General features: G+C 38.6%; 1 protein-coding gene across 2 annotated transcripts in view; it reads right to left on the bottom strand.

The window, feature by feature from the left end:
• Positions 1–25,162, bottom strand: part of ARL15 (ARF like GTPase 15) — a 399,856-nt gene that overhangs the window by 168,128 nt on the left and 206,566 nt on the right. The window lies entirely within an intron of this gene.

Genomic DNA, 25,162 nt, shown 5'->3' with positions numbered 1-25,162 from the left:
CTTGAAATGAATTCAAGTCTTCTGGCCCAGAGAAGCTCTTAATTTAGATGACCAAAATCAATGCTCATGATCTTTGCCAAGTTAGGGAGAATAAATACAGGGAATTCTTCCAACCCTAAGAGTCTGTTACTGTCACCAGCCAAACAAGGAACTTGGGAAAACTGATGTGTTCTTCCCCAAGCAGACATGAAGCTTCTTCATATGGACTTCTATGAGGTTTTAACTAACACTGTTTTTCTTAAAAATATAGTTGGCATAAATGTTACATCAGTTTAAGGTGTACAACAAAGTGATCCCACAAATCTATACATTATGCTCTGCTCATCAGAATTATAGCCACCATGTCTCACCATATAATGCTATTCTAATACCAATGACTATATAGTCCCTATGCTGTATCTTTGATCACCGTGACTTATTCATTCCATAACTAAAGCCTGTATCTCCCACTCCCGTTCACCCCTTTTTGACCATCCTCCCCCGCCCCCACCTCTCTTTCCGGCAACCCTCAGTTTGTGCTCTGTATTATGGGTTTGCTTCTGCTTTTTATTTGTATAGATTGAACATATAAGTGAAATCACACTATTTGTCTCTTCGACTTATTTCACTTATCAGGATAACCTCTAGGTCCATCCATGTTCACAAATGGCAAGATCTCATTCTTTTTTATGAGTAATATTCCACTGTGTGTGTGTATGTATGTGTACACACAACACCTCATCTTCTTTATCCCTTCATCTATCAATGGACACTTGGGTTGCTTCCATAACTTGGCTATTGCAAATAATACTACAATAAACACAGAGGTGCATATTATCTTTTTCTAATTTAATACTATTTTTCTTGAATCTTCTATAATGGTCATTTAACATCTTATTCACAAGACAGCCAAAGTGAAAAACAAAAAACAGAAGTTAGAACAAAATAATGCCTTGGTTAAATATATATGTATTTAGTTTCAAAGGAACTATATTTTATATGGGGCTTTAAAGCCATAAATATTTAGCCTTATATTTAAAGTATAAGCTTAAGGTCAGGTAAAACCTTCATTACCAGACACAATGTGGTAAAATGAAGCCTATGGCCCTAGGTAAGAGTATGAGATCTGGAATCAGACAGACATGGATTTCCATACTGACTTTGCAGTCTGTCTTTTAATATACCAGCTTTCTGATATCTATCCATAATAAATAATGTATCTGGGTAAGTGTATGTAGCACTTCCACACAGACCACTTCGTGGGTATGAGGATTAAATGAGCACCTCACATAGTCCCTGGCAGATCCTCAACAGCAAAGGAAGAAATCAGGGCAGTATATACGGTAATGGGATAGAAAGTTACTGATGCAGTTTGTAAAATATATTAAAGGTTTTGTGGTAAGTTCTTTCAAATAATGACCAAAAATACACATAAACTATCTTTGAGAAGGTGATGCTCACCAGAGAATTAAACCATACTGAAAAAAAGAATCTTGTAAAAATCATCTTCCCGAGGCCAAAACATTACATTTTTAGTTGACACCTTTGTTAAAAGGTAGTAAGTTCTAATATATCCTGGAGGTATGTAACTGCAACACGTATGAGATGAAATTGAATGAACTAATAAAATTCTTAATGTTAATTGGGTCCCATGTAGGAGTGGTCTTTTGTAAATTCTCCGGACTATAAACAAAAACATCCATGGAGGCAGACATCACTTATGACTCTGCTCACGAAAAGGCCAACCACTGGACTATTTTGGCGCCACGTGATACATGGGTTGGCAAGACTCTTCCGCTCAGCAGAAACTCCCCCTGCTCTTATGGATGTTTCAAAGTAACCCCAAAGATAATTTGATTATGCTTCATCATCAAAAATACAGACTCAATAGAGAGAAATTAAGACTACTGATAAGCTTCTCTTTATTTACCATCAGCTCGTTTATCTGGGTTGAAGTCTTCAAACGTTGGACTTGTTTTGAGTGGAATGCAAAGCCCAGTTTGAGAAACTGGGAGGAGGAGGTCTGCTGCTGGAATAAAGAATGTGGTAAGAATGCCTTCAAGTAACAGAACACGGAGCTGCAAAACAGCAACTTAAAAAGTTGCCCAAAGAGAAATTCACCCTGATAGACAGTTCATCAAGCTTTTCAAAGGTCTGTCACTACTCAGAGACCAGAGTGGTGGCTGTGGACTCCATGGAAGAATCCCTCAGAAAAAATGTACTCAGAAACTGAGTCTATGTAAAGACTCAGCACAGAGCAACCCACCTTTCAAACAATAAGACATAAAGGATTAAAAAGGTCTGAAGGAATTTAGTGTCCTATCTTAGACATTCTGTAGGGAAAATGCACTGTTCCAAGGGAAAAAAGGTTCAAGCCTTTATGCTAAGTGTTCCTATAGGGTTCTCATTACTTAGTTTACATGCATAAATAAAGACTTGGATCTATAAAACACAACTGATAAAACTGTTAGACTTATTAGTGTGTAAGTACCTTCAGACTCATCCAGCATTCTCTTTTAAATTGTCAACCTCAATCCACGTAAGCTGTCCTCTGCTACTTGGCAAAGTTGTGAGGTTTTTACTCCATGGTGGTGGCAGGGGGGTGCGGGGGAGAGGTTGTGTAGAGAGGCCTATCATGACCTCAGATTTTTAACTACATTTCAAAGAATACTTTACAATGCATTTGTGAACATTTTGGTGGATTCTGGAATCTGAGAAACCATTCCTTTCAAAAGATGTAATTAATAAAGGATTATGGGAAGAACACATGATGACTTTCTTGAATTATGTGTCTTTCTTGAATTACGTTAATTTGATTACAATGAATCTAAATTCTAAACTAATTATTTCTTTCAAACAATAGAATTTACAATATTTAAAGGGCCTGCCCACATTATATTCTTTCGAATTTAATTTTATTTGTCCATTATTTATATGCCCTTTTAAGGTTAATATTATAAGGGGAAAAAAAACCCAAAAAACAAAAGCAAACACAGTGAGTTATTCCTCATTCCCAAACTGTTGATTAGTTTTCTTTTGATGCTGAACCCCATTTGCTCCTAAGCATGAATGTCTCACATTCAACTCAAAATCTTCAAAACACCTTTTGCTTAGAATATATACAGTGCTTACTCTATGGGCTGATTTGAGTAACAGTGACGTTTACAACACAGGAGGAACCCGGCAGCAGAAGCGGCTGCACCCCCTCTATGTAACTCACTGTCAACACAGTAAGAAAAACATGAACATACACTGATCCTTCAAATCACCAAACGACATATGCTAAGAGCTCAATCACTCTCCTTCAGGAATGAGTTTTATTTTAAACTTCTATTTAGATATACAGTTGACCCTTGTACAACACAGATTTGAAGTATGTAGGTTTGCTTATACATGGATTATTTTTTTTTTAAGATTTTATTTATTTATTTGACAGAGAGAGAGAGAGAGATAATAAGTAGGCAGAGAGGAAGGCAGAGAGAAAGGGGGAAGCAGGCCTCCTGGTGAGCAGAGAGTCCAATGAGGGGCTCAATCCCAGGACCCCGAGATGATGATCTGAGCCGAAGGGAGAGGCTTAACCCACTGAGCCACCCAGGCGCCCCTACATGGATTATTTTTGATAAACACAGTGAAGTACTGTAAATGTATTTCCCCTTATGATTTTCTTAGTAACATTTTATTTTCTCTAGCTTACTTTATTGTAAAAAGCAGTATGTAAAAATATGTGCATTAATCAACTGTTGATATTATTGGCAAGGCTTCTAGTCAACAGTAGGCTATAAGGGTTTCGGGGAATCAAAAGTTCTAAGCAGATTCTTGTCGGCATGGGAGTGGGGGCTCCTAACCCATGGGTAGTTCAAGGGTTAACTGTCCAGAAGAAGGCATTACTAGTGCCCCATATACTAGTTTTAAGAGCACTAGCCCACTGTAAATATCCAACTTCCTCACACAAGTATGTAAAACAGAAGCTTCCTCCAAAATTACTATCTCCCTAAGACTGTTAAAATGACTACACTCACTAAAATAAGACTTAGGGCACAATTCCTAAACAATTAGAATGAGCATCATTTTCAACTATCAAAAATTCTTTGCTAATGTAAACTATTAAATCATAAGAAGCATGATTATATATAAGCTCACTATTAGAGTAAACCCTGCTAGCATGAAAATCAGTGTAACATAACTTTAAATTGTTACTGTAATTAAATGTTACTGTAAATTAACGAAACTGACAAAGGAATGAGTGATTTTTAAATGAATTGCTACCAATACCTTATTTAATACAAAAGACTCAGTAGTTCATGAATTTCATTAAAATATCAAACTTAGTGCTTTGAAAAAGCAAGTGAAAAGATGAATAGCAAGCAATATTTCAGCAATTAGTAACTACATTTTAATTTATATAAACATGTAAAATGATCAGGATAAAGTCAGATGATAGAATATTCATGTATGCTATATTGTATGTAATTGTATGTAATGTATTGTATGTAATGCCATATTATATAGCATTATTTTTAGTTCCTGGAGATAAGTTGGCTTTTTGTCATCTCATCACTTTGCTATGATTTCACTGGATAATTATGCATTGAAGTGTGTTACTCAAAGCATCCATTGTTGAACAGAACCAAAACCATCCAAACCAATAACCATAGAATAAAGAACTGAAAGAAAATCGAATATAACCATGGATCTTAAAAGGGAACCAAGCAACAAGCAAATAGGTGCCAACATTAAGTGCCAATGCAAAATTCTACTGCCTGATAAGTATTCTTTTCACTTGCAAACCTACATAATAATACTTTCTGAAACTCATGTTGAATATCCCCTTCCTTTTATTTTTAAATGTAGGAAAATCATAAAATGTTGATGAGGGAAGAAAAAAAATTTACATCTCCTCTTCTAGATATTCATTCTAAATAAAGTAGATAATTTGTGGAAAATTGGGCACAGGGTATAGGCAGTATTGTAAGCTGTTAAAACACCAAAAATTATAAGTGAAATCAATTTTTAAAACATTGATTAATTTAAACCTTTGAAAAATAACCTTCCTAGGAACAACGAACATGGCCCTGACCTAGGTACACTGGCATCACAACATACAAGACAAGAAGTATGCTCACTTTCAAAAAAATACATGACACAGAAATACAGGATACAGAAATTCTACAGCGGGGACAAGTTTAGGCACTCTTTAAAACAGTAATACTCCTGTAGATTAAACATTTTTAAACATTTTGGAAAAGCTAGGTGGAAAGTTGAGAGGAGCAGTGAAGGAAACAAAGGTCATGGGCACCAAACACATAATTCATTCAGGGCTGCTCGTTATAACGGACAGTCTAACGTGGGGTACTTAAGTCAAGCTTTTCTTTCTTTCTTTTTTTTTTTAAGATTTTATTTATTTATTTATTTGACAGGCAGAGATCACAAGTAGGCAGAGAGGCAGGCAGAGAGAGAGAGAGAGGTGGAAGCAGGCTCCCCGCTGAGCAGAAGGCCTGATGCGCGGCTCGATCCCAGGACCCTAGGATCATGACCTGAGCCAAAGGCAGAGGCTTTAACCCACTGAGCCACTCAGGCGCCCCAAGCTTTTCATTTTTATGCGTAATTTTTCGAAGACGTCTTGGGGAGTTGGATAATTTCAGCCTACCAGTGATTTTTTTTTTTAAGTAGGCATTTAGATACGGCTATAAAGTTATTTTTGTTTGAATCATGTCCTTACCACCTCCAAGAAAAAACCAGAGGTCTGAAGTATTGTATTTTTTTCCCCTCAACTTCACTTGAAATAATTACGAAAACATGTTAAAACCAAGTATTGAAATATTAATTTCAAATAAATATTCATGTTCAAAATAGTTCAAAATTCATAAAATATAAATATCAAACAGGGAGTTGAAAAAAAATCCTGAGAAGTTTATTCACTGGAGCAAATTCAGCTGAGTTCTGGAGAAGCACCAGGTCCCTCACATATCACACTGGAGCAGCGAAGATGAACAACTCTCTTTTCACTTATTGGAAGAAGGCGGTGATAAGAAGCTTTTGCAATTTCAGGTTTATAAGCTGCTCTAGTCTGCTTGGGCTGCCATCACAGACTAGATGGCTTAAACACAAATTTCTCTCTCAGAATTCTGGGGAAGGAAAAGTTCAAAATCAGGGTGCTCCCATAGTCAGTTTCTGGTGAAAGCTTTCTTCCTGGCTTGCAGATGGCTACCTTCTTGAGGTGTCACACAGGGCTGTGGGGAGGGAGGGCAGGAGGGAGATGGCCTCTCTTCCTCTTAAAAGGCCACCAATTCTACTGGATTAGTACCCCACCCTAACCCCCCAATCACTTTAACCTTAATTACCTCATAAAATCCCTATCTCCCAATATAGTCACATTAGGCATGAGGACTTCAACACAGGAATTTTGAGGGGACACAATTCAGCCCCTAGCTTAAGTCAAAAAATATAAACCTGATGTCATTTATGAAAAGCTGTGTATCATATAAAGTTTTGTGTTTAGTCAGTGGTTCCTTTGTGATTTCCACTTAGTCTTGATACAAAGTTTTTAAACCAAAAAAATGGTTAAAAGTATTTAGTTTTATTTGTTTGAAATAACTACATCTATGGGTGCCCCACAAATTAGCCAGGGAGCAATGAGTTTTTATCATATATCATCAACCTGAGAAAGAACAAACTAGAATAGTAACTAACAATCATTCTGTGTGATGCATTTATGGTTCCGGAGAAGGAAGACATGATCCCGTGAACAGGTCTCAATTCTCCAGGACTTCCGAGTGTGAGCATCTCTTCTCCTGTGTGTGATTCTAATATGAAAGTTGAATGTTTCTTCTTCAACCTGACCCTTGAAAGCAAACCAACTACTGCATCTTGTGCACCATGGAAGAAACAGGGAAATGCTTCAATGTCAGATACAAAACGACGGTTATGAAAATCCTAAAAGATTTTCAGAAAAAAGTTCGATCCTCGAGGATTTTCTCCTTTACAGATGGACTTTATTTTTTTTTAAAGATTTTATTTATTTATTTGACAGAGAGATAGACAGCACAAGTAAGCAGAGCAGCAGGCAGAGGGAAAGAGAGAAGCAGACTCTCCGCTGAGCAGGGAGCCCAATGTGGGGCGCAATCCCAGGACCCCGGAATCACGACCTGAGCCACCCAGGCGCCCCTACAGATGGACTTTAAAACCTGACTTTGAAATGAGGAGAGGAGCAATATTCACTATATTGCTAAACTACATTCTTTTGAAAAGACTGGTATGTATATTCATTTGAAAGGAAAAAAAATTCTTCTAAAGAAGGATAAAAATTGTATTATGAAGCATCTCTTCTCATTGCAACTCTGTTCCAGGCTGAGTCTATGGCCTTCCACTGATACACTAAAGAAACGCCGTCTACTCCTCTCTGAGCCCCCACTGCTCTCCTCCTATTAGCTCTCAGCTTCCGTTTCTCTGTCTATGACCGCATGTGGCTCTTACACATCTAATACTCTGAGAAGCTCCTCCTTAGGCCCAATATATAGAGGGGGAAAACATGCGATGAGCAAATACCACCTTTCAAATCTATTCAAATCTAGGCAAACCCTTTCATTAAATAGTATCTTAAGAAAATAGGAGTTGCTGAACAACGGGGCATGTTAAAAGACCTGGATTCAAAGTGATTTTGCCATTTCACCTCTCACTCTGGGTGAGTGGTCACCTTTCTTGAGAATATGGGGAAAGCAAAGAGACCAACGAAGGCTTATATACCTTCATAACTGCATGTGAAACTCTCTGAAGGAAGCACAGGACATTGTGTAAGCCAGTGCGGCACGCCTAAAAGTCAGGATTTCACACAGTACTTTTGTTTTCTCAGTAGTTGTGTTTGACGGTTAGACTTAATTTATCAAGGAAGAAATAACCATGCTATCTTTTGCCCACCAAGAGAACAAATCAAAGAATTGCAATTCACAAGCAATGCCTTCCAATTCAGCAAGAAGGAGTAAAGAGAAAAGCTCGTGTTTTCTGCTGGGTGTTTGTGTAAGCAAGTACATAGTGCCACTGTGGTGACTTAAACAATTGGGACTCATGGAACAAGGGAGAACTCCTAATGCAATTGGAATGGATTCATGTTAATGTTTAAATAATTTTCCTGAATATTCTATGTTACGGGGATTGAGTACTCATTTGACTAACTTATTGTAGCAGTGGTTGTGCAAGAATTAAATGCACTCTGGAAGGACACTAACAATGAAATAAAAAATGCGACACATATTGCTGCTTCGGGTCAAAAGTTTTTCCATGAGAAAATATCTCCAATTATAACTAAAAGCAAGGCGAAGATATCTTTTCTCTGTATTTAGCAGCTTTTATAAAATCTTTTATAAATATTAACAGGTATATGAATGGTGGATCCCTGAGTTGCTACACTTTCAGCTCAAAAAGTTCCTAATCATTGGTTATAGTTGTAATACAGGACTATCATCACATAGAACTAGGAGTTCTGCACAATTTTTGGCTCTATTTAGTAGGAGAGGGTTTTGGGTTTTTTTTTCCTGTTTCAAAGGGCAACACCACCACTTCAGAAAAGGTTAACTACTCTGATCAGTTGTTCATTATCCAACAGATTTATTAAGCATGTGCAACAGTTTAATGCAGTAGAGTAGGGGTTGTGGAAATTAATTATACAGACAACAAGATGATAGAGTGATCTATGTGGGGCAGTAATCCCCACACTGTCCATTTTTATCCCATAGGCATGGGCCACGCGAAGGCTACGGGAAGGACTCAACCCTAGGTGCTGAGTCCCCTAGTCTTCGGGAGGAGTCCTGTATCAGAAGGAATCAGGAAGTCTTCAGGAGGACCTCTGGAAATTAACCAACCCAGGACTGAAGGGCACTGCAGGGCCTTGGAACACTCTTGTACCGTGAGCCTCAGTGAGTAGACCTGGCACTCAGCTTGTGTGACCAAACCCACAAGAGGTCTATGAGGCCTTTCAGGACACCGTAATGCTTGAAAATGGGAGCCGAGTCTCAGCCCACAGATGGCTGCTGATAGAGTGACTGGGTGGGGTAAGACTATTCTTGGGCTCATCTAATCTTAGAGATCTGGAGACTCCCAGAGGGGTGGAGGAGAAGGATAGTTTCAGGGCCACCACAGTGGTGTTGACTTTCTTTGGAAAAGATCCAGGGGCTGTAACTTAAAGTGGTCTTTTTTTTTTTTTCTTTTTTTTTTTTGGGAGAAAAAGTCCAACAGAAAGAACCACCACCACATCCCTCCTTCCATCTCAATACCACTCGCATCGCCATCTCCCTGGAGAGACCGTAAGACCACCATTGTTTTTGCAGGAACCCTGCCTGCACGAACCTGGGGGGAGCCCCGACACTGCCATTCCCCCTCCAGAGCCAGCTCTGTCTGTGGCATTACCGCACTGTAAGCTGAGGGGGCAGGGCTGGGTGCTCTCTGGAGAACGAAGTGCTAATGCTCAGTAATTCTGCAAACACATGAAGACAACATCGCCTACCTGCCAAGGGTGTGGCACCATGTTCTGGCAAGGAGGACTGCAACTGATTTCACTCATCCAAGCAAATTTTTAGGGTGTAATGGGAGTTGAAAAACATCATCTGCAATGCTGCTACAGGGACAAACATGATCCGAAAATGATTGGGTGGGAGAGGTCATATTTATGAACCCTTAGTGAGGCTGTTTTATGGTTCAGATATTATTGATTTGGCTAATGTCTGAGTGTATGTATACACAGATTTTAATAAAAACCACCATGAAATTTGAGAAACCACTTCATTGAAATTATAGAACAAATGTATCTTGGAAACTTTGGGCAAGGCAGAATGCATTCACTTTGGGTGAAAGGAGAGGACACTCCTATCTTGTCTATTCAATACAGAATGTGAGAACAGCAAAAAAGAATGGATTGTTTTAACCCTATGATCTTCACACTGCTTGGCAAACTATCAGGGATCAGAATACGTCCAGAATAATCTTTGGTTTTACTTAACATTTTACCAGTCTCACAACTGTATTCATCTGTTATCCTTCCATTTTATTCCTGTTGATTTCATTTCCTTATCCTTTGCTATAGTTTAGAACAATGCTACTCAAAGTGTGATCTGAGAACAAGACCATTCCACATATGAAATAAGTAGAGAAACTGAGGATACTGAGAAATATTTGAAGGAATTTAACATGGCTATGACTTTGGTCTTATCTCACTGAACATATAGATGAAAAGTACTGGCCCATGCTGGATTGGGCGTGGAGGTGGGAATTTGTCCTTCATCACAAACATTTTGAATAGTATTGGTTTAAAACGTGGTAATTGTGTGTAAAATATTTTAAAATTCCTTCCAGCTACTCTCACGCAAACTGCTTCAGAATTCATTAGGTCAACACTTTGTAGCTTGTACTCTTAGATATAAAGATGTCCTTGGCATTTGGACCGTTCCGGTTGCCTCTATTTTCTGTGGAAGGTTTTCAGTAGGAGAATGGTCAGTGCTAGTAGTGGTAACCATGGCTATGAAGAAAAGAGAAGAGGCCAATGGATCTTGGGGCAGAGAGGCTTAAAAATAATGGTACTCATCCCTGAGTGGCCTGAGGCTCAGGATATAACACATACACCTTATCATCTGGACACTTCATAGTAATATGGGTCAGGTCTAATTAATACTTGGACACATGATCACCTCGGAAGTTATACACTTTTTAAAAAAAAATCCCCTCCGGTGGCTCTTTAGTTCTAAAATTCCACAAATGCAAATAGCCTCATCCTGCTCACAGGAGCTTTAGGGAGAGGTTTCATGACCTAAGAGGGGTGTTAAGGACAATCAGGCAATGAAGCAGCTACTACAGAAATGAAATTCATGCATGTATGTATTTTGTAGGAACTCACGTACACACTCATCAAATGTAAATTTCATCAAGCGTTTAGTTGAAGAGATTTCTTGAAGTGATGACTGTTGACTCTGACTATAGTGCATCTTAGAACCTCCCCAGACAGAATGGGGAAGCAAAGAATATTACCCCCCCACACACATATTACTTAAAATAAGTTAATCCTAACACTCTATTAAATATGTAAGCTAATTGGCCATAAAAACACATACTACTCCACTGAACTAGGAACAAAAGTCAGAATGGCTTAAGTAAAAATAAGGCAAATGGCCTAATGATAAGTACAATGAATTGGGCCTTCATTTTCTGGGCTTTGGGTTTACTTTCTGCAAAAATTAGACTCAGGTTCCTATAAGTAGAAGACAATGATCTGAAAACAGTAGACAAAACAAAGATATAAGGGAGGGATTAGAAATTTATATAGGCAAACTCAATATATTCTATGGCCGACTATTTTTGTAGTTTGAATACTGTTTTATAAACTTTTTATAGTTTTAAAACTGTTCTAATGAACTTCGTTCAAGGCTGGATGAAGAGATTATTTTCATTTTAAAACTGGGTAGGCACAAGAAAGGTGTTTGAACTCTGACTCATATAGCCTTCGATGGTACTGCTGACAATTGGAGGTTCCATCTCCATTTCTAAAATAAACCAGGAATGTTATGCTACTTTAGCAATCCGTAGTCCCAGACCTCCTTAATAGCAAAAACCAAAAGCACGTTATGGTTAGATTCTTTGAATTCTCTACTCGTAGGAAGTAGCACCTCTGGTTTGGACAGCTACAAGGAATGGCAGAGACACTGGGCCAAAACTATTCCAGTCTGAGAAAACATCAACATGGGACTGGCTGCTGTTAGCATTGCTCACATGTACAGTGCCAACAATGGAAGGAGCCAGAAACACTGTTACCGCATCTACACCCACCAGAAATGAAATTAAGTGGCTCCAAGTATTAATAAGCATAATCACGGCACTGTGTTTTGGATATCTGCTGACTCTACAGCCACAGAAATATGATGCATCCTGGGCACCATCCACTAAAATTCTCACATTAATATGGCAAGATTCACTGCCAACCAATACGGCCATTTCCAGAAAGCCTATGGAAAAGTGACAATGAGTAGAGATAATGGAGCAATACACAGGAAGACCAAATGAAGAAAACAACTCACTTTAAAACTGCAGAGTTGTGGGGCTCTGGGGTGGCTCAGTGTGTTAAGCCTCTGCCTTCAGCTCAGGTCATGGTCTCAGGGTCCTAGGATCGAGCCCCGCATCAGGCACTCTGCTCAGCAGGGAGCCTGTCCTCCACAACTCCCGCCTACTTGTGATCTCTCTCCGTCAAATAAATAAATAAAATCTTAAAAAAAAAAAAAACAACCAACTGAGGAGTTGTCAGGACAGGGATGTAAATAAGGCAAAAGAATGTGAAGAAAGTGGGACTGACTGAAGAGATTCTTATAGGACTGTCAAAACTGGGGTATATATATATATATATGACTAAAATGGCAGAAAATGTGGAGTAAATAATTGTAAAAAACAAACAAACAAAACACCAAAAAACAGAAATCAACCAAACAAAAACACCAACAGGACTAAGCTAAATAAAACAGAAGATTCGTGTACACACAGAACTTGAAGACAAAATAATGAAAAATAATCTATTTTGGCCATTGAAAAGTAAGCATCCTCCAGTCCTAGCCTTTATCTACCAGGAAAATGATGTTCTCAGCCTGCTTGGTGGTAGAGTAATCCTTTTGAAACCACTGACACAAAAATCATTCCCGGTGAGAAAAACAATCAGAGCTTTAGTTAGGTTATGTTCACTGTGCACAGAACAATCTCCCTGAACTCTAAGCTCTCTTGTAATAGGCAGGAAGCTTCTAGAGGGCAAGGGTGATTAGTTATTTACACAGGGGCCTAGCAGAGTCCTTTTCAAATTGTAGGTGCTTTATGAATATTTGATGAATTAAATTGTTCTTCATTAGTCCTCTTTCCCAATCAGTCCCAAGAATCAAATAGTTTATTAAGAAAAAAAGAAGTCCAAATATTTATGAAGCTTATTTTGTGGCAGCAAATTCAGGTTGGAACTAATGACCTAAAGAGTGGGCAGCAGCAAAACATCTGCTAGTAACGGAGGAGATCCTAAGGGTGGCTTTTCGGACAAAATTCAGTAATGCAATATGACCCCATATGAACGATTACTTGAAATCAATGTTAATGGGGGGGGGGGCCTGGGTGGCTCCGTCGGAAGAGTCTGCCTTCAGCTCAGGTCATGATCCCAGGGTCCTGGGATGGAGCTGCACAATGGGCTCCTGTTTAGCGGGGAGCCTGCTCCCTCCACCATTCCCTCTGCTTGTGCTTGCTCGCTTGCTCTCTCTCTCTGTCAAATAAATAAATAAAATCTTCAAAAAAAAAAAAAAAAGAAATCAGTGTTAAAACCTCAAAAAGCAGGTAATTTGGTAAACCAAAGTAACGCTATTCAAAGTGTCGTAAAAAGATCAACAGCCATTCTTCCAGTTTCAGCTCCAGAACCCCCTCCAGGAAGCTGGCTCAGCCCACTATAGCCCACAACGGTTTTTGCCAACTGAACTCAAAGCCCCATTAATGTGGCAAATTACAATATACCCTTGTGGCATCTATTAACTTTTCTTTAATCATGTTTTGTCTCTTCAATTAGACTGTAAGTTAATTAAGAATAGAGAACTTCTGACATTTCTTCTGTAGCCATCATATCTAATACCATGCAAAGGTGATTAAATAGTCGATAATAAATTTAGGTAATTTACCACACTAATAGGTTACTATTAATAGGGGGGAGAAAAAAGCACATAATCCTGCCAGTAATTATAAAAAGCATTTGACAAATTTCCACCTCCATTCATACTAAAATCCACTTCACAATAGAAAAGGACATCTTTTACAAGAATGCCCTTCATCCTTCACTGGATTTAAGGCATTTATCTAAATAAATGCATAAATAAATCAGCAGCCTGAGGCAAACACCATCCCTAAATGAAAAAGGCTTTGAAGCCACCTCTTTATAAGCCAGGAGGAGATAAGAAAATCTGTTGTCCCAAATCCTCTTCAAAATTGTCCTGGAGACCCAAGCCAGTGCAGGAAAGTAAGAAAAAGGAATAGAAGATAGATACAGAAAATAAGAAACAAACTTATCTGCTGATGAAATTAGCGCATGCAGAAAAACCCCGGAATATACAGGTAAGTCATCAGGACTAATAGTCTAGCCAGTTTGCCAGATACGAAAATCAATACACAAATGTAAAATTCTCATATTTAACAGGTACCACTGTGGATTATATAGCAGAAGCATAAAAAGGAAACAGGCAACAGAACATTTAAGACAGTGACTACCTGTGGGTGGAGAGTCAGGGGGACAAGTGCAAATGAAAAGCAGAGGAGCACAAAGGCCCTGGTGGTGGTCTGTTCTTTGATGTGGGCAGGGAGGACACCGGTATTTGTCATACTGTTCTTTAAAACTACATGTGTATGTCCCATACAGCTTTTCATTTTTCAAGGATTGCACAAAGGGAAGGAAAGAAGAATGATGGACAGAAATGACAAACTCCTTCAAATGCTGAGATAAAAAAAAAGTCTACCATGGTACCCTCCCTAGCAGGAGGATGTTAACTCCGCAGGTGACATCCGCAGCACATCTGTAAGAGTCTGTAACAGGACAGCATACGCAGACTCCTTTTGCTAAAACTGATGAGTCATTGGTCATAATGCAGATGGTTTATGGCTGAAAGGCAGGACTGAAAACACTAGTATTTTCTTATTTGAAAAACAAGAGTTTCACAAGATTAAATTTCCTCTAAAATTTTTAAGTACTAGGTTGGAAAGCAGAGGAATCCACTTTCACATTTCTTCAATTATTTGCAATAAAACAAGGAAATGTATCAAACCACAGAGGAAATTTTTCTTCTACACTTTGAAAATCTGGAAGGTACTACTTTTATGTATGACCATCTACCGTAAATACATTGAAATCCAAATTGTGCTATCGAGAAGTGAAAAAGCCAATTAAAGTGTCAACACTCCCAACACCAGCCAAACCACCTCTTGGCAAATGTGGACATAAATGTTTCCATAACCTATGTTTTTTAAGGTCACTAATTCTATAGTTCTACTCATCTCTGTTTTTAGAGACTTTCTTTCTCAAGTTTGGAAGGGGCTGGAGATGGTTACTCAAACATGAGGGACAGTAGAGAAATTTTAAGTTTGGAAATTGGTCATGCTACGGAGCTCGGCTCGTGTCCACAAACACAGTGAGGGAAGGCGGAGCCGGAGGAGGATGAGGAAAACGGAGATCCAGAGACTGTCTGCAGAGCATCTGTTCCAGCAACCCAGTTGTGGGCCTTCTCCGGGACCAGCAAACCTCCATCTGCTGTGGGAAGTTAACTGTTCCCCAGGTGGTAGGCCCACCTGTCAACTGACAGTTGGGCATGTGCCACAGAGAAGAAGGGCAGACACATTTTGGCACAGGCCTTTGGAGCATTTCTCTAACTTAATGGCTGAACAAGACTTGAGATGAAGAGATGAGGAAACAGGAGGGGGAAGGAAAAAAAAAAAAAAAAAAAAAGCAATGGGCCCTGCTGGACCCAGGCATCAGCTAGGGAATCTAGGTCATGCCTAGAACAGGCGTCTGATGGGGGATGCCATGGAGGGCGGGGAGCGACAGGGAACGGTGCCAGCCTCTGCCTTTCTGGGCTTGCCAGCCCTTGGCAAGAATTCTGGAAAACGAGACATCCCGAGTCAGACACATTTCCGTACATTCCTCTCCCTCCCCTGCCTCCAGCTACTTACGTGTGTGGCTGATGGACAGACTGCCGAAGCTTTAAAACAAACAACACTAGGATATGGAATCTATACCTACCGACCCCAGAATTTTTAGGGCTAGAATACACATACAAAAGTAATCTCCTTTCAAAGCTCGATGCTGTAGATTTATTCCAAGTGATGCCCAAAACCTACTTGGAATTCTTTTGGTATTCGGCTCTAGAATCCTTGGCATATTCTTGTTAGTACCCTGGGTGAGGAAGACTGTTTGGTTTTAAAGAATAAAAATTCATTTGCCTGAACTATGTAAACAGGTGCTCAGTAAATACATGTTAGTGAATAAACGAGCAAATGGATGAATGAAACACACACATATGACACTTGCACAAATTCATAATTAAATAGTGATAGGTGACAGGAAAGTAAAAAAAAATTAAAAACAAACAAACAACAACAACAACAAACACAAAAACACATATAAAGGTTTTTGTGTCTGGCTCATATACCAGAGGCCCAATTCAATGGGAAAAGAGGCATGGCTTGAAATGAGACCTAGTCACAGACCCTCTCGTGGTAATCTTAAACATGGGGAATGCCAATCTCTTTGGCTTTGTGTTATTCCTGAAAGGGTTCATCTCTATTTCCCCTAAGTCCTCCCCTGTCCTCTAGTCCTAAGGTCATTAAGGCACCAGACCTCAGCAAGCTTTCCTCTCCCTTACTGGGCTGACTTCCAGAAAGAACTTTGACCAGGTCAGTCATAACCCTGACCTAGAGGATCCTCAGGCTGTTCTTTGCTCTGTTAAATCTTATAAATGGCACAAATCTTGAAATCTAGATATATTTTAATTAGAAAAAGAGATCCAAATTATACCACTTATCATTTTTTCCTGCAACACAGTAGGTCATAAATTTTAAAAGTCTGTGCTTAGGAGACAGCATTCATACACACTGAGGCATTTTTTTTAAAAGTCTAACTGCTTCATAATTATATCCCATACACATACATACATTTTATAGGCACATTTCAATGCAGACATAAAGGAAGTATTCATAAAGGATGAGTGATGGACAAACACAAAGCCATGCTTTGATGTTAAAGATGCAGCCCTTTAGTGTTGAAAAGGACATGTAATTGAATTCTTGGTAATCGCTTAGAATAGTGTCTATTGTTGAACGTAGAACGGTCACAGAAGTCTCGTCTAGGAAGTTTGCTCCCTTCTAAGGTGCGCGCTCCATGGCTCGACTCAAACATGAAAAGACATCCTGGCACCGGGCCAAATGCTTGGGCCAGGGTGTTCTCTGGATCCTGATGGGTTCCCTCTGAGACCAAAGCTGCACCCCAAACCTGGCCTAACATGAACTGAAAAGACTTGGGCAGCCTTTGGGCCCAGGGTGAGGATGTTCCAAGGGCCTCCTGACTCTCTCCACACGCTTCACACATGTTTAGCAACTCTGATCGCCGTCTTTCCTCAATAAAGAGCTAGCATTTCCTTTAGTGGCTCTTCAGATTCTCATAATCCAAAAGGCAGAAGGTGTTGTAAAGGTCTCCAGTGCAATTATGCTTCCTATACATATTCTAGTCATTAAAAGACAGACGGGTTGTCAAACCTCTTCTGAAATATTAATTATGGAAGTAATTTCTGAAAAATGTGCAAAAAGAACTTTAACCTACTCTTTCCTCTCTTAAGGATCAATGTTATACAGTATTTAAGTGACTCCTCTAGAAGGGAAGTTTAGAATATATCCTGATAGGTATCAAGGATCTGCTATAGAAACAGACTGATTAAAGTACTAGTTTATGTGGATACATTTACACTTTTTTTTTTAAAATCTGTACCTTTAAACACAGATGTATTTTCAGTGTGGTCTCCATGTGAAGGTTTCTCAACAGGGTTTAGTCTGTGTAACGATTAGTGAAACAGATGAAAGGCATTTCAGATGATTACCCCAGAGACACAATGGTTCTCAAGGCTGGATGCATATACGCCATACAGGGCCAGTAGATACATTTTTGACATTTACCACCTGCCTTAGTAAATGTCATACCAGTTAATCTTGATGTTCACCAAATTTCTGAGGTCTACCACGACTTGTTTCCTAAGGCTTTTGATTTAGAGCTTCTTAGAAATGGCCACATGTCTCCAATACAGTAAATGTGCTTCCATTTCTTAAAGTGTACAGAAAAAAAGAATTCTACAAAATCTTGTCAGAAATGTCTGGATTTTGTCTTCATAGGACATCATGAAAGAATTTTAACTCGAGAGTCACACACAGAGAAAGTCGAAACAAATAAAAACAACCGTAACAAAAAAGGTACCAGGGTACATAATTCAGATAGGTATTTTAAGTGACCTGCCATTTTCTCCGAATATGCTTCTAAAGATTTTTAAAGCGTTTTTAGAAATGCTACCTTAGTCTGTATCTTTTATTTTATCCATCTTTATAAGCCACTGTTAGCTTACTATGAAGACAACAGTTTTGAAAACTGCCCCCTTGGAACAGTGCACCAAGGAAGGGAGCTGGTCCGTCATGATCACTATGCAGTGCACGGCCAGGCCCACCACAGGCATGGAGTCGTTTATCTGACAGTATTTACGGAGCACCTACAATGTTTGAGGAGCTATACCAGGTATCTACACATATAACAGTCATCAAGACAGATCCCTATCCCCAGGGAATTATCTGTCAACGCAATAAAAGGCAGATCGGCAGCTTCTTAACAAGAACATCAGCTACGTCTGGAGTAGAGATACAGTGCCATTCTAGTATGCAGAGGAAATGGTGGTATAATTAAGACTCAGAATTCTTTTGAGAGTGAAGAGATACTCTCTAATGTGTCCTATCCCTCAGTGGGCCTGCAGCATTTTATAGAGAGGGAGAATTTAAGGAATCCACTGGCACTTTGAGGTCAGAGGAGTTGACCTAAAATGCCAATCTGCCTTGTCCTCTCCATCACACTACCTGGGGGGAAGAAGTATTTCATAACAGGTACTAAAAAAGGGAACTATTACCTGATGCAAAAGTTCCTTTTGAATTCTGTGAAGGGGGTGCCTGGGTGGCTCAGTGGGTTAAGCCTCTGCCTTCGGCCTAGGTCATGATCTCAGGGTTCTGGGATGGAGCCCTGCATCAGGCTCCCCGCTCAGCAGGGAGCCTGCCCCCCCCGCCCCGCCTGCCTCTCTACCTACTTGTGATCTTTCTGTCAAATAAAGAAATACAATCTTAAAAAAAAAAAAAAAATTCTGTGAAGGGTGCTTCCCATTCAAGAACATCAAGGGTTACATTTAGAAAATTTGTTGTTCTCTTTAGAATGGTTAATTCCCCAAATATGACCTATTGTTTCATATCTCCACTCTTTTTCTTAACTTGTTCCATCTGTCTCCAAAGACTCTTTTCCACCTTCCCTTCTTGTCTCTCATTTGTAAAAATCGATGAACAGAAACATATGAATGGAGCCTAAAAGCTGCTGGAAGTGGGTTACAGCCAGAAAAACTTAGGGAGGAGGTCGGCTGTTTACAGAAATTGCTTTTGGTGTCTTCAACTCTCTAATTCAGTCTTGTGTTCTTTCTAAAAGCCAAGATGAACTGGACGTAAGTTAAGCCCAAATCAGCAGAATCTCCCCCAAGAACTGGAACACAATAGTCATTCAGTTTCACAAATATATAAAAACATACTTGGCTTAGTTTCTTCAATATATTACTCTCATTTCAATGGCGCTCATTTGTTTAAAAAAAAAAAAAAAGGCTCATCTGCAAATTGGCAGCTGGGGCCTGTCCAAATAGCAAGAAACATCAAGAGAAGAATTTAAGACTTCAAGAATAAAAAAAAAAAAGAAAGAAAGAAAGGAAGGAAGGAAGGAAGGAAGGAAGAAAAAGGGAAAAAAAAGAAAGAAAATTAAGTTATATATTTTTTAAATTTAATTTAATTAATTTATTTTTGAATTCAACGACAAAAGATTGTTGTGGTATAGTCAAAGGAGCAAATGCCTTGAACTCCAAAAACATGGATTCAGGTTACTAGTTGAATCCTGAGTAATTTATTATTTCATAAGGAAGTAATACCCCATTTCCCAGGACAATCGAGAATTACCAGATACACCGTAGGTGAAACACACAGTGCCCTACACATGTTACTTTTTATTCCTTTCATCTTTCCTGTGTTTCCACAGTACTCTGAACGAACATACTTTTATTGGCTCATACCATAATATACTGTGATCATCAGTTACATGGATGTGATTTTGCGTTTCTACACAGTATTTGGGCACATGGCAAGTGTACAAAAAAAAATACTGGTTGAAATAATGAACAGGTATTTTATTAGATAATAATTTTAGAAAAGACTAAAGTATGCTTAAAATTCTGAAGCAAGGTCATTGTTCTTTGTGAAACTTCCCTTTGCCAATAGACAGATACGAAGGCATATCTGTAACGAGAAGTTTCTACAGATGAGTCTTCATATAAAGTCACTATACAAAGCTTAAATTCCGTCAGCCTAATATAGCTTTTTTTACTGAGCAATTTTCCTTAGCACAGCCACAGCACCTGAACCAGGACTGAAAGAGCAGGCCAATCTGCCTTCTGCGGACTCTTAGGACACAAAGAATACACTTGAGTCCACATCCATTCTATGCTCCAAGGCAAGAAGCAATCACGTGTGCCACTGTCCACCATTAGCAGGGGCTTCCATTTGTATCTCAGACACAGGTTTTAAATATTCTCTCTCTCTCCATATCAAATAAAAAAGGTGGCAATAACAACTGCTCTTTAATCCCACACGGAGATGTCTTTTAGTGACAAGCCTCGTGGAAACAGTACTCAAACAAAAGCTGTATTATGATCAATAACTATACTTTTTTGAGGTAATACACAGACGTTTGAATGTGAAGAAAAAACCATTATAAATTTAAGAAAATCATGTTTAGGTTCCTGTAATAACATTTAAAAGCTGGGCAACACGTTCCAGGAACCTGGGGGACTTTTTGGTAAGTCATCTATTTGCTTCCCTGTAAAAGGCATAAACAACAGTGAGATGTAAAATATACAGTTTAAGCTTAAGGTGGAGAAGGGAGGATCCTGAAACCTAACTTGGTTTTCTCAACGACTCTGACTGTATCCTGTGGGGCCAAGCTACGAACACGTGCACACTTACACAGACACACATCGGAGTCCATCAGCATAGACGCACAGGACAAATTTAAGAACTTCCTCCAACGATCAGGATAGAAATTCACAAATGCACTCCTGCAACATTTCTAAATGGAAAGTGTGGGTCCCTCATTAAGGGTCGAACAAACATCAGGCATTTAAAAAAAATGCGATGACTCGCTCAGTGTTTGGCTTCTCTTTCACATCCAAGCTCATGGGAGAACGGCCCAACCATGACAGGATGTTTAAAGTGTGCAGCATTCAACAAGAATCAAGGGTTCCAAAATTATTTCATAAATCTATGGAGAGACCGAAGAGAAGTCTGACGCCACCCTGTGTGTTGCAACTCAAAGGTGAGTTAAAACCAACTCTGGAATTAGTAACTCTGAGATCTCAAAGCTTTCTAATACCAGGATTTTCAACTTTGCAATTTAACGACAACCCTGCTGCTGGCCTTTCCTGACCTGTTGTGAAGTAAATCAGGCAAACTAATGTGGGCTAACAAGTCTTTTTCACACTGTTCGATCACCCTGCCTCTCTTTTTCTCCGCAGACATCGCCTTCCTCCCACTCTGTCTAGCCATCCTCCTCAAAGCACACAAAATGGCCACTGTAACCCCGCATTACTGCTCATTAGATCACAGGTTAGTCAAGTGGAACTACCCGGGGTTCCCAAAGGAGAGCTATACTTCAAAAATCTGTCCATGTCAAATGAAGAAAAAAAACCCTGAGCGTGGGGTCACCCAGATCAATGATCAAAAGAAACAGAGAATGAAGGGGGAAAAAAAGCACACCCTCGTTTTTGTTAAAAACACACACAGGTCTGATTTATTATAAGGAATACAGAGATGCAATGGGGGTTTTCTCTTATGCCCAGTTTTCTTTTTTTTTTTTTTTTCCTTTTTTTCTTCTTCTTCTAATTAAGTAATTTCTTTGAATCAGGTCCTTTTGGTTAACTTTTGGGCTTTTGGAAAGTTTAGGACTAACCCTTAAAATTTCCCCCCAAAGAAAACACACTCCAGGAAATCCAGTTTTTAGGAGGACCCTTAAATATTTCCAAAAACACTTGAAGAGCAATAAAAGTAATGCAGAGTAATCACCTTTAAGGCCTGAGAAGATTCTATTCCAATCTCAACACAAGAACCGGTGCGACAGACACTCTAAAATAATCCGAGTAACCTCTTGGGCCTTCAAAGAGAGGGAACAACGAGCCTGTCAATCACATCATGAGAACACACCAAGTGACACGCTATAAAAAGGAGATTTCTGGGCATCTGTGGGGCCTCACAGAAACCTAGAAATCTGCAGGTAGGTCCCCGGCTTGTCAAGCATCTCCCTCATTTCCATGCACCAGCAAAGCACAACCTTCTACATTTGCTTTTGTATTTTTTTTTTCCTGAGGTAGAGCTACTAACACTATTGCAAAACTGACAAATTTAAAAATTAAGGCAGAATGATCTGGAACACCGTAAAGAACAAACTTTAGAATCAGTTTCACTGGTCAAAATCTCCAGAAGATTTGATTTTCCTGGTTTCCTCACAACAGCAGCAGAAAGTACATTTTGTCAGCATAGTGATAAAACACCAGTTTGATAAGAACACAGTTCATATATATGGTAGTAAAATAAACTGATTGCTTCTAATTTAATCTAACCAAAGTAAGAGTTGATTAAGGTCTTCATTGCTTTTGAAAAATTATTTTTTTTGGTATTTGGAATTTAGTCTTCAAGCACTCTCCAAAGTATAAAAGTATAAAGTACAAAGTATACAGTCCCTAAAACTGCATTTTCTTCCCATTTCTTGTACTTAAACACTCAAGACACTATGCCAGGCACAGATAGAAGGGCCATTTAATCCTCTTAACACCTCTGGCCAGAGGCAGGCCTCAGGCCCTGGGGAGCGCACAGTTAATCGTGAGCACTCTATGTACTCGATCCTTACTTAATCCTCACTATTTGAGGTAGGTTCTAGCATTACCCCCATTTTACAGATGAGGAAATGGATTTACGTTTTTGCTCAATATTATGCAGCTTGTCAACAGTAAGAGGGATTTAAACCCAGATGGTCTGACCTCAGAGTCTTACTGCCTATCACCTCTACGCCCAGAGTGCCAAGTTAAATACCCATCAAATTAAATGTCTGTCTATCCTAAGAGACAGCAATTCCAATCTGACATCTAGACACTTGAGAAATGCTTGCATATATACACAAGGAAACGTGTACAGAGATATTCGTCAACAGCTTTGTTCGTAATCACAAAAACCCAGAAACAACCTAAAAGTTTATCAATAAGAATAAATAAATAAAATTATGGCATAGTCATGCCTTGGAACATAATATATCAGTGAAAATAAATAAGTTAGATTTACATGTATCATATAATCTCAAAAAATGTAATGAAAAAAGCATGACAAAGTATACACTCTAAGACACCACTTATGCAAATTTTGATCACACAAAACATTACTGTATATTACTTAGAAACACATGCATATGTATTAGAAGTATAAAAATGTATGTTGGGAAAGATACCAACTTCAAGATACATTCACTTCTGAAGAAGGGAGGGGAAGGGGCTTTGAAAATGCATTTTTACAGATTTGTTTCTTTAAGGAAAAAATCTGAACAAATATGGTAAAGCGTTAAAATTTGCTGAATCTGGATAATGGGTTGATGGGTCTCACTGTTATATCATTTTTTTTTTTACTTATCTGTATCTCTGAAGTTTTTCATACTTAAAGTCATTCAAGTATGATTCCTCAGATACATATCCTCATATATTCCCAAATGCATCCTCCTGAAATCAGAGTTGGAGTTCCCTATAAATTCTTCCCCCCCCAATAAAATGCTTAAAACTCAAGGTAACAATCTAGAAACTAAAGTATTAAAATTAACTTTCCCGAAATTGTTACAGTATCCTACTGCACCTGTCTTAGAAGTACCATCTTAAAGATAATTACGTTCATTAATACACAGACCATATTTCATTATGTTGTTAAGCAAAATTCATTAAGTTGGTGTTTCTAACCTTTTGACAAAGTCTGGTAATCAAGTAGCCTGGCTGAAGGTGGAGAGTTTTAAGATACAGCAGAACAGGGCACATGGGGAGAACAGGGAATAGTTTTCACTGTATACTTTTTTGTTATAAAGCATACAGTGCTTAAAATTGTACCCCATGGAGGTATGTAGGTGACTCGGTCAGTTAAAGGTCTGACTCTTGATTTCAGCACAGGTCAACATCTCATGGTCAAGAGATCGAGCCTTGTGTCCAGGCTTCCTGCTCAATGGGGAGTCTGCTTTGGAGTCTCTCTCTCCTTCTGCCCCACTCACCCACCTCATTAAAATAAATAAATCTTTTTTAAAAAATTGTACCATGTGGTCATTCAGATTAATTTAAATGAGATGGATTTTTAAAATTGAAATGAATGGATTTTTGAAGATCATGTAATATTCCATGGAGATCCAAATGAAAATGACAGGCACACACTTTATGTGTAGGACGGTAGTCATATAATCGTAACTGAAAGAGAATGGATCAAGTAATGTCAACCACAATTCATTACAAACTCATATGTATTTGTGAGCAGAGTTGGAGAAAAGACGTTATTCCAAAAATAATTTCAGTGAAAGTAAACCCAGCAATTATAGCTATCTCTCTTGCTTTAACATCTTAGAAATATGACATTTTTAATAGCACATATTTTTCAATTCAGCTTTACTATGGCTAAAGAACCAGATGGCAAAATCTTGACTAACTAGAATCCAAATAAGAACAAGTACTAAAGGAATTACAATTTTTGTATTCCATCTTAACAGCTAAAACTACAAAAACACAGATTCATCTCAAGTGTTTTACCAAAAAAAGCAATGTCTAGGGCCTTCTATGAAGTTAGTACAAATTCAACAAAATATCCCATACTTTCTACATCTACACTGCTAGAACTAAATGTTCTGAATAATTAAAGGGGCACTGTGCACTAGAATCATTAAAGACTGTATTTCCCTAGAGCAGAAAACTGTGCTGATATAGTTTAAAAGGCTCAATATGAGAGAAAAAGAAAAGCTTCTGGTAAAGTATAAAACAGATAACTATATTAATAAAGAACTGCTGTTAACTATAACAGGCTCAAGCAATCTGGTGATCTTATGTTTTACCTTAAAGTCTGTTTTCCCATTTTCAGCTAAAAAACGAGCTTAATTTGCTTGTTAATATAAAAGTCATTAAAAAGCCATTATTAATTAAGGAAAAACAGAAAGATGTCCAAACTTGAGCTTTAATTAAAGAAAAACATCAAAGTCCATATACAAATGTGGGAAATTGACATCTCTCTTTATTGCTCAAACATGTAGACACATGCATTTTAA

The sequence above is a fragment of the Martes martes genome (assembly GCF_963455335.1).
Source record: "Martes martes genome assembly, chromosome: 5".
NCBI classification, from domain to species: domain Eukaryota; kingdom Metazoa; phylum Chordata; class Mammalia; order Carnivora; family Mustelidae; genus Martes; species Martes martes.
This window is presented reverse-complemented; position numbering and strand designations above follow the sequence as displayed.